The sequence below is a fragment of the Carcharhinus amblyrhynchos genome, chromosome 12 (genome assembly GCF_965287045.1).
Source record: "Carcharhinus amblyrhynchos chromosome 12, sCarAmb.v2.hapA, whole genome shotgun sequence".
In the NCBI taxonomy this organism is placed as follows: domain Eukaryota; kingdom Metazoa; phylum Chordata; class Chondrichthyes; order Carcharhiniformes; family Carcharhinidae; genus Carcharhinus; species Carcharhinus amblyrhynchos.
The window spans coordinates 40275823-40290086 of NC_137335.1; the positions used below are offsets into that span (position 1 = coordinate 40275823).

General features: G+C 45.5%; 1 protein-coding gene across 1 annotated transcript in view; it reads right to left on the reverse strand.

Annotated features, from left to right (window-relative positions):
• LOC145350926 (coiled-coil domain-containing protein 85A-like) overlaps window positions 1-14264 on the reverse strand; it is a 610627-nt gene that overhangs the window by 525604 nt on the left and 70759 nt on the right. The window lies entirely within an intron of this gene.

Genomic DNA, 14264 nt, shown 5'->3' on the forward strand with positions numbered 1-14264 from the left:
CATGGTGTGAGTGATGTGACCATGGTGGGTGGGGTGGGGTGGGGGTTGCCCCATTTTGTTAAGGGCCTGGTGATGCTCCCCTGGTGAGCAGGGGGGGGAGGTCACCATTTAATTTTTGGGGGGAGGTGACCTGCCTCTGATCCAATCTCTGACTAGCAGGGCTGGCCAGCGGGTTTCACAGGATTGGCTCAGGTGCATCTTTCAGGTGGGTGAATCCCAAAACTGACAGGCAGTGCCAGCGAGAAATACTTTTCCCACTGGCGTGGGCACTTTGCCTGAAAACAGGAGAATTCCACCCCCAGTAAGGTTATTCAAGTTGAAAGTACTGTGCTAAAATATTTCAAAATACAAGGTTATCAAGCTTTAATGGTCAGAGACCACCTTTAAAGAATAAAACACTAATTGTAAATGGTAATGGCTGCTAAATATGCCCAATTGAACCATTATGAGTAGATTGAGTTCCAAGTGGCTGCCATTATCTAGCAAGATTTCATCACAAAACTATCTCAAATCTCTGATTATTACAGAAGCCTGATTTTCCACAATGTCACCATTGGATAAAGGACCATAGGTTGGCATGGTGGGTATATGGGTTTTGGGCATGGATAGAGGGGCATAGGTTGACATGGAGGGTATGGGGTGGGTATAGGGGCATAAGTTGGTATTGAGGGTATCAGTAGACATGAGAATGGGTAGAGAACATGGGCTGGCATGGATGGGGGCTTAGCGAGTGTGTGAGGGATGAGGGGGCATGATGGGTGAGGTCCAGGGTGGGGGCTGTTTTATGTTTTAATGTTTTTGTAAAAATCATTGACAAAGTGCCCGTGCACCCAGGCAGGCTTTCCTTCCAGCCTGTCTCCACATCCAGAAGCCTTCACATTTATTCTGGCATCACCCAACCCGATTCCCGGAGAACCACGACAACCTGGATCGAAAATCCCAACCTCTGGGGTAGTTTCCTCAGTCAGGTTGCTGAAGCCAGGGTATGCCCCGACTCTTGACTCCCAACCCAGGAGCAAAAACCCAAGCCACGGGGCTTAATTTTCAGTTCAAATGTGAGAAAGAACAGTTGGGACTGTTCCAGCTCCTAACCCTGCTCTCGGGGGGGAGGATAGAATCACTCTTTGGAATGTTGATTGAATTGCCCCCTTAATTGGCACGGAGATCGGTTCCTGGTCCAATTGAGGGTGCCATGTGCATTTTTGAAGCTGGAGGACTCTTATCAATGTTTTCTTAAAACGCAAATAAAAAATGCAAGATGCAGCCAGGCCACCCCACCCTAATGAAAGTTGGGGTGGGGGAGCGAGGGGGGATCTTTCAACAGGATCTATCAGCTTGCACTTAGGTTCCCACCTTGAGCCAATTAAGCAGCACATCAGGAAACTGCAGGCCAATTGATAAACCCTCATCGGGCTCCTTTTATTGCCCACAGCAAAGTTCTTAATGAGCCTGATCGACTGCTCACCTCATGGAGGTAGACAGCCCTCTTGGTATCTTAATCCACCGCTCCTAAAATAGCTGGTGCCAGAAAACGGATCAGGAAACTAGTCCGCTGGCCGGCACTGCTATTTCTGGGCCCTGTCTGGCACTGTTATTCACTCACCTGATGAAGGAGCAGTGCTCCGAAAGCTAGTGGCATTTGCTACAAAATAAACCTGTTGGACTTTAACCTGGTGTTGTGAGACTTCTTACTGTTTCACACTGCAGCAAGGTCCAAAAATTCTATCCGATGGAGAGACACCTAGAATGGATTGATGGGTTTGAAATCTAGGGGTAAACCTCCTTCCACTGCAAACACTGATTTTGCTATGCTTTCTCTCTCATTACATTATTGATGCAATTCTGCTGCCAGATCTAAGAATCTTGAAAAAAAGCTAATGGGTGACCCAATAGAGGTCTTCAAAGTTAAGAAGGGTCTTGATGGAGTGGGTGCAGAGAGAATGTCTTTTTTCTATGGGGAAGAGCATAACTAAAGGTCAGCAATATGGGCGGCATGTGGTACAGTGGTTAGCATTGCTGCCTCACAGCTCCAGGGACCTGGGTTCCGTTCCCGGCTTTGGTCCCAGTCAGTGTGGAGTTTGCACATTCTTCCCGTGTTTGCTTGGGTTTCCTCTGGGTGCCTCGGCTTCCTTCCACAGTCCAAAGACATGCAGATTAGGTACATTGGCCATGCTAAATTGCCCCTTAGTGTCCTGGGATGCATAGGTTAGAGGAATTAGTGGAATAAATAAGTGGGGTTACGGGGATAGGGCCTGGGTGGGATTGTTGCCAGTGCAGACTTGATGGGCCAAATGGCATCCTTCTACATTGTAGTGATTCTATGAATATAAGATCATCACCAATTGGAAATTCCAAAGAATCTTCCTGAAACGAGGAGTGATGAGAATACGGAACTTGCAACGACAGGAAATGGTTAAAGTACGGCATGGTATAGATGCCTTTAAAGGAGAAGTTAAACAAGCATATGAGAGAGAAAGGACTGGGCAGTTAGATAAGAAAAAAAGATGGGAAGAGGCTCACACAGAACATAAAGACAGGCATGGACTGGTTGGGCAGAATGGCCTATGCCATATATCTGATTAATGCTACATAAGTATTAAAGGTGATTTCGCTGGTCAAAGCTACTGTGTTCCTCTGATGGATTGCACACAAACTATCTCACTGAATCTCCAGAGAGAATGATCTGCATAAATACTTGTTGATTCCCAAAGGTTAATGAGCACACATTCAGAATGTCCACATGTCCACCATATAAATTTGCCCTACTAAGCTCTGGCTTGGTCCCCCAACACAGAATCATTATAGTTCATAATCATCTTATCCTAATCCCCAGCTAATTTCCTCATCTAATTTTCTGCTAAGTTGACTGATCTATTATGTCACTGAATGCTTGTTCATTTTCAACTTGCCTTTTCAATGTCTGCTCAGATAACCTGCTTTCATATGTGCCTTTTAGTATCTTAAAGAGTTACATCCACAAGATACGCTGACTAAGACATACCAGTCATGAGCTTATCACAGTGAAAAGCAACAATCAGCTCCAGATGCCTGTTCCAAAACGCCTGATTATTGTCAACTTAATTTAAAAACGGACACAGTATACAATGCTTTATTCTCACTTTCAGTAGAAAGTAACTACATCCCTTTTCAGGTTCAAAAATGCAAAATAGGTTAGAATTCAGCATTGATGAAGGATTGGGGAAAGAGGGTTTCAGTGTGAACTGGTTGGTGAAGAGTGTAGAGGAAGTCAGTATGTTAGACTGAAGTTCGTTTTAATGGAGGGAAAGTGAGAGAAGAATACCAGCTTAGCAAGGGAGGGAACAATGGGGTCTTAGCTGGATAACTGGCAAGGGACTCTCATTGCCTCCTTCACAGAAGGCCCACCACATTGTGAGCCAATCAGACAAATAACAAGGCGGTCCTGCCACAGGATCAGGACCTCGAATCTGCAAGGCTCTCGCCAGCCCTTCAGATTTCAGTTTTTTGCAACTTGGTCAGCTTTTGATAGTTTTCTAAATAGTTAACTTGAGTCATGCACAGGATGCTAAAATGAACTGTCAGCCACAACACAGCTTTTTGATTTTGATTTGATTTATTATGGTCACATGTATTAACATACAGTGAAAAGTATTGTTTCTTGTTTGCTTTACAGACAAAAGTCTGACAGCAGCAGGAAAGAAGCTGTTCTTAAGTCGGTTGGTACATGACCTCAGACCCGAAGGGTTAAGATGGAAGAGAGAATGTCCAGAGCGTGTGAGGTCCTTAATTATGCTGGCTGCTTTGCCAAGGCAGCGGGAAGTGCAGACAGAGTCAATGGATGGGAGATTTGTTTGCATGATGGATTGGGCTACATTCATGACCTTCTGTAGTTCCTTGCAGTCTTGGGCAGAGCAGGAGCCACACCAACCTGTGATGTAACCAGAAAGAATGCTTTCTATGGTACATCTGTAAAAGTTGGTGAGAGTCATAGCAGACATGCCAAATTTCCTTAGTCTTCTGAGAAAGTAGAGGCATTGATGGGCTTTAGTATTGGCGTGGAAGGACCAGGATAGGTTGTTGATGATCTGGACATCTAAAACCTTGAAGCCCTTGACCCTTTCTAATTTGTCCTCATTGATGTAAACAGGGGCATGTTCTCCCTTATGCTTCCTGAACTCAATGTTCTCCTTAACTCTTCCTGAAGCTTGAGGTATAAAGATAAATTTATAATCACAATATAAGCAAGTACTTCAGGAAGGACTGCTTGCTTAGTGATGCAACCCCTCACTAAAGAGATCCTGATTCAGTTTTTTCTTTTGGCCCCCTGGGCTGATCAGTGATATTGCCGCCAATCAAGAGTTCCCTCCCCTCAGTTCCCCTCCAACTCAGGTTTTATTACCTTGGCATCCAGCCTGGTCTTGCCAGCCTAGCCCTGGCGAGAATCTCAGCTTTACCACTGTCCCTGACTCCAGTGCAGCACACCTTCTTACAGGCTTTACTGTAGTACTGGTGTGCTGCAGCTGCTATGACTGGAGCACTACCAATCTCTGACTGGTCAACCTTTTGCTGCAGGTTGGAAGTCCCACCTCAAGGCGAGCACCCTTACCCCAGGTGAGCTCACCTCTGGATTTTACACCTGAGGGTGGGACCTGCATGATCCTGGGCCTGCAGTGGCCACCAGCTCCCCAAGGACACTGCTGAGCAATTTAAAATCCAGCCCAAGGGAATGGCAGAAATTTGGAAATCTCTTCCACAACTGGCAGTTGATGTTAAATCATTTTCTGATCTTGTATCTGAGATTGATAGGTTTTTGTTAATGAAAGGTACAAGAGGATTCATCAGAGCGAACCTTTCAGCAACTGCTTGGTGCTAACCGGCCGTGTCCCCCGGGCAGTGGCACATGCAGTGCTTCACTGACTAACAGGTTAGCTGGTGCTGGGTTCAAATCATTTCGGGGTAACAGATAGGTACTTTTTAATGCCGGGCACACACACACACAGCATGCACGCATACATACATACATACACACACACACACACACAGCATGCACGCATCACACACACAGAATGCACACATCACACACACACAGAATACACGCATACACAAACACACAGAATGCACGCATGCACACACACACACAACGCATGCACGCATGCACACACACACAGAATGCACGCATCACACACACACAGAATGCACGCATGCACACACACACAGAACGCACGCATGCACACACACACAGAACGCACGCATGCACACACACAGCATGCACACACACAGCATGCACGCATGTACACACACACACAGCATGCACGCATGCACACACACAGCATGCACACACACACAGCATTTACGCATGCATGCACACACAGCATGCACGCACACACAGCATGCACACATGCACGCATGCGCACACACACAACATGCACGCATGCGCACGCACACAGCATGCACGCATGCGCACGCAGCATGCACGCATGCACACACACAGCATGCACGCATGCACACACACACAGCATGCACACATGCGCACACACACAGCATGCACACATGCGCACACACACTCACAGCATGCACGCATGCACACACACACACACAGCATGCATGCATGCACACACACAGCATGCACACACACGGCACATGCACATATGCACACACACACCATACACTCATGCACACACACACACACACACAGCATGCACACACACGCACACACACAGCATGCACACACACGGAGCATGCACGTATGCACGTATGCACACACACACCATACACTCATGCACACACACACAGCATGCACACACACGGAGCATGCACGTATGCACGTATGCACACACACACCATACACTCATGCACACACACACACACACAGCATGCACACACACAGCATGCACACACACACAGCATGCACACATGCACACACACACACAGCATGCACACACACACAGCATGCACACACACACACACACAGCATGCACGCATGCACACACACATACACACACACACAGCATGCACGCATGCACACACACATACACACAGAGCATGCACGCATGCACACACACACACACACACACACACAACACAAGATTAATGAAAGGTATTAGTGAATAGGTTGCAGATCAACCAATGAATGATGCAACTAGGCTCAAATAGCTGAACTGGTCTATTCCTGCTGACAGTCATACCTTCAGCTGCCAAGGCCCTAAGTTTTGAAATTTCCTCCCAATTTGTGTTTGCCTCTCTTTTCCTGAAAGAGTCAGCTCTTCAACCAAACATCGAGACATCTGTCCTGATGTCACCTCATGTGATTCGGTGTTAAACATTTTTGCACTTGCTCTGAAACACCTTAGGGTATTTTGCTGGGTTAAAACTGCAATAAAACTTAAAACTGTTGGTGATGCCTCTGCATTAAAGAATTTTCAACCCAAATTCTACAGGTATAGCTGTTCTGGTGGGAATTAAGTTAATAAAAATCAAGCTATTCAAACAAAGGAGGACAGCACCTTCCCGTTCTAACTCAATACCTACACACGTAACATAGATTATCAAATAGCAACCAAAAGACAATATTGGATGATTTCTGCTCTCCTAATTGATTTTTTAGCACCCTCTATTGCCTGGGTAGATCTGCATAATAAATCTCTCAGGGGGAGGTGACAGCATAATAGTAATGTCACTGCACTAATAATCCAGTCGCAGGCTATTACTCTGGGACACCAGGCAACTGACAAGAGTTTCACTTCAGTTATAAATCTGGAATATAAAGCTAGTCTCAGTAATGGCAATCATGGAACTACGATCAATTGTCATTAGAAAACCCATCTGGTTCACTAATGCTCTTTAGGAAAGGAAATCTGCTGACCTTATCTGGTCTGGCCTAGCCTGCACATGGCTGCAGACCCACAGGCTGACTTAACTTGCTCCTGAAATGTTCAGTTCAAGAGTGATTAGAGATGGGCAATAAATGCTGGCTTTGACAGCAATACCCACAGACCATGAACAAATATTAAAAATTGATGAAGTGGAAGACTTTACTGGACCACATTTCATGACACAAGAATTATTTATCAATGAAGAAAGCCAGAAAGTCTCGAGGACAATTTGTGTAGGTTTTGTTTCAATTTACAGAACTTCTTAAAAAAAATCTTATTCTCTGGCTCCTCACATTCTCTCTAAAGGGAATTATGTAACTTATCCTTCTGAATTTTTGACTTTCTGTAGCTCATACTGTAAGACTCACTGGCTGAAATTCTCCAGTCTCGTACACCCCACTGCCAGCGGGAATGGAGAATGTGGCGCTCAGCCAAATCTCCAGTCAGCACAGCAGGACTGGGCAATCCCAGCTGTGGGCGAGGTTGGAGAATTCTGGGCATTGTTCTGCTCAATCTGAGTTGGATTAATTTCATGTCCATACAGGAGGAATAGTATTGCAGTAATCAGCTCTAATTTGTGAAACTATCCCTTATCATTCACCAGCATGGCATATGTAATTTTCCACCTGGAGTAATAGGTTGCTTTTGTTTTTATAGTTAAAAGGACATGAGGTTTTGTAATTCTTACAGGTTGCTAATTGTAATAATTATTTCTTGCCCTCTTGATGACAAGTTATTCAAGCACATCCATACAATTATAGAGTGCTTACAGCACACAAAGAGGTGACAGCCTGTGCTGTCCATGCTGATCCTCTGAAGTGTCACTCCCCTGCCTTTCCCCCTTGGCCCTGAACAAGTTTTTTTCCTTTGCAGATAATGATCCAACTCCCTTTAGAAAGCCTCGATTGACCCTGCCTCCACCACAGTCTCAGGCACTGCATTCCCAATCATAACCACTCGCTGTGTGAAAATGCTTTTCCTCATGCTGCCAAAGCTGGAATTCTCCGGCCCTGTAAAAAGTCTGACAACACCAGGTTTCTCCGGCCCTGCCAGCAGTGCACCCCGGCTTGAGGGTTTCACAGCAGCATGGGGTGACATCGATGGGAAATCCCACTGACAGCAGCAGACCCGTCTCCAGCAAACAGCACACTGCCCTCCACTGCTGGGAAACAGGCTGGCAGAGGGGCTGGAGTATCTCACCCCATATCTCCTTCCAATTACTTTGGGGAGAATCTTCCATTCTAGAATCTAAATTGGGAGGGGGTGCAGAAGCGAATGTGATTTCTACTCAGGTCGGGGAAGGGGAAGTTTACATACATGCTTGACTAATCTTGTAGTGGGGCAGGCAGGATGTTACTGACCTTATCCTTTCCTTACAGGCTGAAAGGTCGGGGCTCATATTAAAAGAGCATCCAGATAGTCATTCATACACTTCAAGCCAGAAGCAGCAGTCTGGCTGTTGAAACCTACCACAGATACCAGAACATCACAAAAGAGTGTCTCCACAGTTCAGCAATGCCTCACTGCAGGTTCTCCCCCAGGCCAACCAGAAAAGGCAGGGGGTCCTGAACCCAAGGGAGAGCAGCAAGAAGCTCTTCCATCTGACCAAGGTGACCTGACCTGAGATATCAGCACAACTCAGCACCAGCAAGGCACATAAAAGAGTGCAGTGCTGAAAAAGGATGAACAATCGGCTCCAATCCACAAAGGTCCATAGTCACTGCTAACTGATACTGATGAGAGCATCAGGCATTGTAACTGTACAAGTGCAAAGGGCGAGGAGGATCATGTGCAGGACTCAGCAGCGGATGTGGACTGAATGTGTCTTAGCCATTTCGTGCTGCCAGTGTTGTACCCTGTTGTGGGGCACTGTGCTTGTTAATCACTTACTGGAGAGGGTTCAGGAACAGGCACATGCATGCTGATGAATTGCTCATGCACCCAATGAGATGACACTCAATCTTTCTGTCTGCCTTTAGGGAAAAAGTGCCTACAACAGGAGTGGCTTCAACCCAGGACACTCCGAGGGTGCCCCTCCACTCCTCCTCTCTGCCAGGACGTTGCACCTGCACAGGAGAACCTTAGCAGTCCAGATCCTTCTAGCAGACCAGCAGAGGGCACTCTCAAAGGCATTACAGCCAACAGGCATAGCAGTGAGCAGACTGCCCCTACCTCAGCTGTGGATGAGGGTGCTTCAACTAGGTGTAGCAATAAAAAAATAAATTTGACAGTTTATGGGTAGCACAGATGTATATGATTCCAATATCTAAATATACATGTAATTACACTGTTTTCGAGTTTGCTGTATTGTCTGTATATAGATGGTTGCAGCAATGTTCATGGGGATTGAAGGACATTGCACTTTAGTTCTCCTATCAGGTTCCAATGATGTGGTACTAACAATGCACCAGTTATTGTCTCATATCCATCAGTACCATCAACACTGAGTATCCTGACATGAGTATGTTTAAGCCTTAGCCATCAATTGTGAAAGTGTAGCCTTGGCACATCATTAGCAGGTCTACCTGGTTCTGAGCCCTCTTAGAAAGCAGTCTGCACAGCATTTGAAACAAATCATTGCATGTCCTGCTGGTGTCCTGCAAAGAAGCCTCGAGGGGAGTTAGACAGGCCAAATGACTGACCAGAGACATGGCAGATGGAGTCTAAGGAGGAAATCATGAGGCTCTCCACTGTGGTCTGAGCAATCAAAAATCAGAGTCTTCCCAAGATGTTGAGACAATGAGAAGTGAGGGCAGTCAGTCAGACCTGGTGGTCTTGTTCAAAAGTAACCGGGCTAAGATGCAGGTGCAGCTGGCAAGTAAGGAGGCAACTGGCAAGTTGCCCTTGATTGTAAGGTGAATTAGAGTCATAGAAGTTTACAGCATGGAAACAGGCCCTTTGGCCCAACTTGTCCATGCCACCCTTTTTTGTTTAACTCCTAAGCTAATCCTCATTGCTCGCATTTGGCCCATATGCCTCTATACCCATCCTACCTATGTAACTGACTAAATGCTTTTTAAAGGACAAAATTGTGCCTACCTCTACTACTACCTCTGGCAGCTTGTTCCAGACACTCACCACCCTCTGTGTGAAAAAATTGCCCCTCTGGACATTTTTGAATCTTTCCCCTCTCACCTTAAATCTATGCCATCTAGTTTTAGACATCTCTACCTTTGGGAAAAGATATTAGCTATCTAGCTGATCTGTGCCCCTCATTATTTTATAGATCTCTGTAAGATCACCCCTTGGCCTTCTATGCTCCGGAAAAAAAAGTCCCAGTCTATCTAACCTCTCCTTATAACTCAACCATCAAGTCCTGGTAACATCCTAGTAAATCTTTTCTACACTCTTTCTAGTTTAATAATATCCTTTTTATAATAGGGTGACTGGAACTGTACACAGTTATAATAGGTTGACCAGGACAGTTGAATGAAGGATTAAAGAGGTTTGGATGCAATTGACTACAAACTTGGTGAGACCTCACCAAGAGTATTGTGCATCCTGTTTGCCTTCTTACCAAGGGAAAGATAGCGCTCTCAGCATAGGACTATAGCCAAGGTTCACAAGACTGATTCCAGGACCTGTGGGATTGAGTTTAGAGTAAGGACAATGGGCCTCTATTCCCCAGAGTGCATTGGACTGAGTGACTATCTATGTCCAGCACAAAGATTCGTGCTCTGCAGGATGTTTCTCATGGCTGGGGTGGCCAGATCAAGGCGACACAGTCTCAGAGTAAGAACATAACAAATAGGAGCAGGAATAGGCCACCTAGCCTTTCGAGCCTGCCCCGCCATTCAATAAGATCATGGCTGATCTGAAGTGGATCAGTTCCACTTTCCCGCTTTCTCCCCATAACCCTTAATTCCCCTGTCTATCAAAAACCTATCTACCCGTGACTTAAATATATTTAGCGAGGTAGCCTCCACCACTTCAGCCGGCAGAGAATTCCAGAGATTCACCACCCTTTGAGTGAAGAAGTTCCTCCTCAACTCCGTTCTAAACTGCCCCCCACTTATCTTGAGGCTGTGCCCTCTAGTCCTGCTATTCTTTCTAAGCAGGAAGAATCTCTCTACCACTACCCTATCCATCCCCTTCATTATCTTATACATCTCTATAAGATCCCCCCTCATCCTTCTAAACTCCAACGAGTACAGACCCAGTCTATTTAGTCTCTCTTCATTGGCCAACCCCCTCATCTCCGGTATCAGCCTAGTGAACCTCCTCTGCACTCCCTCCAAGACCAAAATATCCTTCCGCAAGTGCGGCGACCAAAACTGCACACAGTACTCCAGCTGCGGCCTCACCAGTACCCTGTACAGTTGCAGCAAGACCTCCCTGCTTCTATATTCTATCCCCCTCGCTATAAAGGCCAACATTCCATTCGCCTTCTTGATCACCTGCTGCACCTGCAGACTGGGTTTTTGCGACTCATGCACTAGGACCCCCGGGTCCCTCTGCACCGTAGCATGCTGCAGCTTTTCACCTTTTAAATAATAATCCCTCCTACTATTATTTCTGCCGAAGTGGATAACCTCACACTTGCTAACATTATACTCCATCTGCCAGGTCCTCGCCCACTCGCTCAGCCTATCTAGATCCCTCTGCAGACTTTCTATATCCTCCATGCAATTTGCTTTTCCACTCAGCTTCGCGTCATCAGCAAATTTCGTCACCCTACACTCAGCCCCCTCCTCCAGATCATCTATATAAATAGTAAATAGCTGAGGCCTCAGCACCGATCCCTGCGGCACTCCACTAGTCACCAACCGCCAATCCGAATAGCACCCATTGATACCAACTCTCTGCTTCCTATTAGACAGCCAATCCCCTATCCACTCCATTCTTGAGGGGCTAAATGGTCTAGTCATGCTGCTTATTCCTTGTGTCTATCATTAATTCCACCTTCCCAAAAATCACCCTCCTCCCACTTCAAAGGGTCACACTGACAACACGATTAGAAGATGGTGATCATCATATTTCAGGCCTTCTCCAGCACCTTCCACCCTCTGCCAACGCTCACCAACTTACCTCCTTCACCCTTGACCTTCCCAGTATAACAATTGCTCTCCCCTCTGTTATCCTTAAACCTCCCTCATTATCCTTGAGCCTATCACCATCACCCTCCTCATTCCTTCCCTCCCCTCAGAACCTACAACCATTACTGTGCTCATGTCCACCCTGACTCTGATCCCTCCCATTAGCCACGCTACCTACTTTGTCTATTTTCCTGACCCAACCTAGCCCAGAGGCACCATCTGCTGGTTCAGTATGACCTTGGTCCTGCCACCATACAGCATCCTCTCATTGTGACTGTTCCATAATCCCAGCTCAGCCTCCAAGACCCCTGTGTCAAGAGCATCAACCCCGCCACACCCTTTCGGATCATCTCTCTCTACCCATCCCTGCCCAGATACACCCTCCCCCATTCAAACATAGAATTAGCACACCCAACTTGTAAGGCCCTTCCTTCATTTCCATGTCCCTGCACTCTTGCATTCTCTCCCTGCCTCCCTCCCTGTCCCATACAATCCAATTCTCTCCTTGCTTCCCTTCTTTCCCCAGGCAGCCTGCCTCCTAACCTGGCTCTCTCCATGTCCCAGCACCTTGCCTCTAAGCCTGGCTCCCTCCATGTCCTTATCAATGGCAACAATTTCTCCTGATCTATTCTGAGCAAACTCCTCACGGTTTTGAATGCTTCTATCAAATCTCTCCGCCTTTACTTCTCCAGGGAGAACACTCCCAATTTCAACAATGTTTTTATTTAACTGAAGTTCCTCATCCTTGGAATCAGTATTTTCTGCATCCTCTAATGCTTTCATAGCCTTCCTAAAGTGTGCTGCCCAGAACTGGTCACAGTACCAGCTGAAGCTGAACCAGTGATTTACACAAGTTTAACATAACAGTTCACACCCCGCCATCGCTGCCAACAAGGACAGGGAATTTAGCACTCAGCCAAATCTGCGTGTGCTGCAACAGGACAGGAGAATCCTGGCTACAAGCAAGGTTGGAGAATACAGTCCAACTTCTTTTCTTTTATACGCTTGTCCCTATTAATAAAACCCAAGATACTGTACACTTTATTAACTGTTCTCTCAGACTGCCCTGTCTCCTTAATGATTTATGCACATATACACCCAGGTCTCCTGGCTCCTGCACCTCTTTTAAAATTGTTCCATTTATTTCATATTGTCTCTATGGGTTCTTCCTACCAAAGTAAATTACTTCACATTTCTATGCATTAAATTCATCTGCCACTTGTCCACACTTTCCACCAATCTGTCCATGCCTCCTTGAAGTTTTACACTGTCCTCCTCATTGGAAGCAATGCTTCCAATGTCATATCATCCTGAAATGTTGAAACTATGCTCTGTACACCAAATCTAAATCATTAATATATATCAGGTAGAAACCGATCTCTAAGCAACTCCACTATAAACCTTCCTCCGGTCTGAAAAAGAATAGTTCACTCTGTTTCCTGTTACTCAGCCAATTTTGTCTCCATGTTGCTAAGCTAATGACCCATCATCAATGTGATCCTGCTGCTTTCAAAGAATTGCAATCCATGCTCTGAAAATATAGTTTGCCAGTTGCCACATGTAAATTGGGTTCTGTCACGGCAATTCAATTCACCGTATGTTCCTGAAAGTTACACTATAAATAACATATCTTTAATGATATGGACTTGAAAGGTCAGCTCAATGCATTTTCTACGAGTGGTTTCATGTCAAAAATTGCATGCAGCTGTGGTATGTTAATTATCCCCAAATCTGCCATCCAAGTTCAATAAATAGCACTTAATTACCTTAACCTGTCCAGATTATGGAACGAAGTAATGAAGCTGCATTGAGTCTTGCAATTCAAGCACTTCATAGCAAATGAAAAAAAATGCTGAACATGACATGGTGATAAGGACACAATTATCTAATAATAAGCTCAGTTTCTTATTAAACAATGATTAGAATTGCAGGTCCCAGTTACAAATCCAAAGGCTATAAATAGCATGACAAAAAAGGTGAATTTAATAGCACCCCATCTTAAAATCAATCAGAAGTTTCCTGTAATTTTAATTCTCAGAATGCAATGTCAATGATCTGTTAGCTGGAAATATGTAAGTAATTTCCCAAATTAATAATCCAAAAACATGCAGGTTAGATGAATTGGCCATGCTAAATTGTCCCTTCGTGTCCAAAGACATGTAGGTTAGGTAGATTAGCCATGGTAAACGCATGGGATTATGGAGATAGGACAAGGGGAATGGGCTTGGGTAAGATGCTCTTCAGAGAGTTGGTGCAGACTCAATGGGCTGAATGGCCTCCTTTTGCACCAATAATGACTCTATAGATTCTGTTTTCCATTGGTGCATTAGAACTTTCAGTCACATGATTCAAGGTGCACTGCTGCAAGCATGTTCAA